Source organism: Oxyura jamaicensis, chromosome 15 (genome assembly GCF_011077185.1).
Source record: "Oxyura jamaicensis isolate SHBP4307 breed ruddy duck chromosome 15, BPBGC_Ojam_1.0, whole genome shotgun sequence".
Classification (NCBI taxonomy): domain Eukaryota; kingdom Metazoa; phylum Chordata; class Aves; order Anseriformes; family Anatidae; genus Oxyura; species Oxyura jamaicensis.
Window position 1 is genome coordinate 15,107,270 of NC_048907.1, and position 2,178 is coordinate 15,109,447.

At 48.7% G+C, this 2,178-nt stretch overlaps 1 long non-coding RNA gene across 1 annotated transcript; it reads left to right on the top strand.

Moving 5' to 3' along the window:
• Nucleotides 1-304: 304 nt before the first annotated feature.
• Nucleotides 305-1,530, top strand: LOC118175123. Its single transcript, XR_004754890.1, has 3 exons — nucleotides 305-394; nucleotides 530-584; nucleotides 670-1,530. It is a non-coding gene; the product is annotated as an uncharacterized LOC118175123 (long non-coding RNA).
• The last annotated feature ends 648 nt before the right edge of the window (nucleotides 1,531-2,178 follow it).

Sequence of the window (2,178 nt, forward strand, 5' to 3'; positions counted from 1 at the left end):
TTTTTTTTTTTTTTTTTTTTTTTTTTTTTTTTTTCCTGGCTCTGGTCTCTGTGCTTGAGTCCTCTGCAAGGAGCTGTACTGTTTGCGTGTCCATCATGGGTATGACCTTCTCTTTTTGTTTCTTGCAGCCCAGGTCATGAGCACGGACTAAGCTGGAAACTTGAACGAGGCACGAGGGTGAGTGGATGGCATTGTGGGCCCTGAGTTGGTTGGTGGATTGTGTTAGTCTGTTTTGCCTGCCAGACAGGCTTGGCAAGCACTTGCGATAGCATTGTGCATCTCCTGTCATGTTCCTGAGGCATGCCAGGCATCAGCGGGTCCAGCTCCTGAAATGCCGGAGATGCTCAGAGCGCAAGAGGAGCAGTGAGCGTGATGCATCTCTTTGGGGCATTAGGTGAGCAAAGCAGTGGTACTGGGTTGGGGGACGTGGGTCTGGGGCTTCTTGGCTGTTGGGGTAGGGGAGGAAAGGAGTTGGTATAGACTGTTTTGTAGATTGTCACGTTTGTCTGTTCTTTCTCCTTGGTCTAAGCCACATGACCTTGGCTCGGCACACCAAATGGAAGCGCTAAGCCTGGATTGGGAAGGTGAGTGGAGAAAAGTTGGAAAAACGGGCAATGTTTTTGTTTTGGTAGTCTATTGGTCCACCTCTGGGTGACTCTTCTTTTCCAGGGATAAAGATACTGGGAACATCGTAGTTGGCCTCTGTGGTCCACATTGAGGATGGATTCTGAGCCCTGAGAATTAAGTCCAGGGGCAAATACTGTGTGTTGGGGGGTGGTTGGCAGGGGGAGGCAGGGAGTTGTTTAGCGGTTGTCTAGCTGACTTCAGTAGTAGAGCAGGTCAGTTGACTACTGTTTTGTTTCTGAGGAGGGTGTTGCATTGGAGGACATTTGGCTGGCATGCCGGTGCCTGATGGCACTTTATTTCTGCAGGTGAAGAGGAGCCTTGTGCCTGAAGCAACATCCTGGCTAGCCTTTGTGTTCCTTGTTGAGGATGGAACCTGCCTCCCAGCATTCCCAAGCTAAGCTGGGGGGAAAGTGCTATGTTTGGGTTGGGGTTGTGAATGGACCCATAGGGCGAGGGTATGTGCTTTTAAGTCATTGCAGTGGATGGGGCCTTTCAGGATTGATCACAGTCAGGCAGAAAGAGAGTATGTGTGGGGGGGTCCTGTCAGGTAGAGTGTGAGCATGTGCCAGGCGGGGCAGTTCCAGCTTGGTGTCTGTGTTCTTTGTTTTCTGTGCTGTGCTGTTGCTCTTGGTGCTCGGCAGACCCTAGGGAAGTCATCCTGAGGGTACTGAACACTTGACCTTATTGGAATAATGCTGATGCTCAACCGGAAGTAGAGCACCTCTTGTCTTGCAGTGGGAGCTTAAAGAGATCATTTCTTCTGTGCATGTATTTTTTGTATAAAATCTTTCCTGATATGATCATCATATGTTACGTGCTCCTCAGGCGTTGTTATCCTCATTGCCTTCTTCCACTGGACAGATTAGATGGGCAGCTTTGCAGCCACACCAAAGGTCCTAAATGTTTGTTTTATCATGGTAGGGCTGATCCGAGAGCTTCTTGTGTTGCAGTCGCAGCTTAAAGTGCAGATGCATTTCAGGTCTTGCCATCATATTTGGTTTCAGATCACATCTGTTTCCATCCTCATTCTTGCAGAAGTCATCTGGGCTTCATGAGGAGCTCTGGCTTGGGAATTCATTTCCAAAGCGTTTTTCTTATGGGGTTTGCACTCCTCATCCTTCCAGTTTCTTGTATTAAATGCAGGCATTTTATGCCTCCATCATCCCAGTTCTGGCAATTGCTTACAGTCGCAGGTTATGGAATTTGAGTCTCTCTCTGGGGCTGCCTCAGATCATCTGTGCCGACTTGCTGTTGCTGTAGGGCTTCCTTCTGGGAGTCATTCTTCTGGTGCCTGGTGTTCTCCTGTTCATAACATTTGTAGTGTGTGTGTGTGTGTGTGTGTGTGTGTGTGTTTGGCCTGGAGCTGTCCTGCCTGGCAGTTAGTGGTGATAGCTAATGTGGCAGTCCATCAGTGTAGTAATACATTGTCCAAACTGTTTTGGCAAAGACATCCGGTCTGCCGCTGGGCACGTTGCTTGCGAGCAGCTGTTCACATAGTGCTTGAATAGTGCTAGAAAAGAGGTCTGTTGAATCTTGAAAGCTTGCAGATGT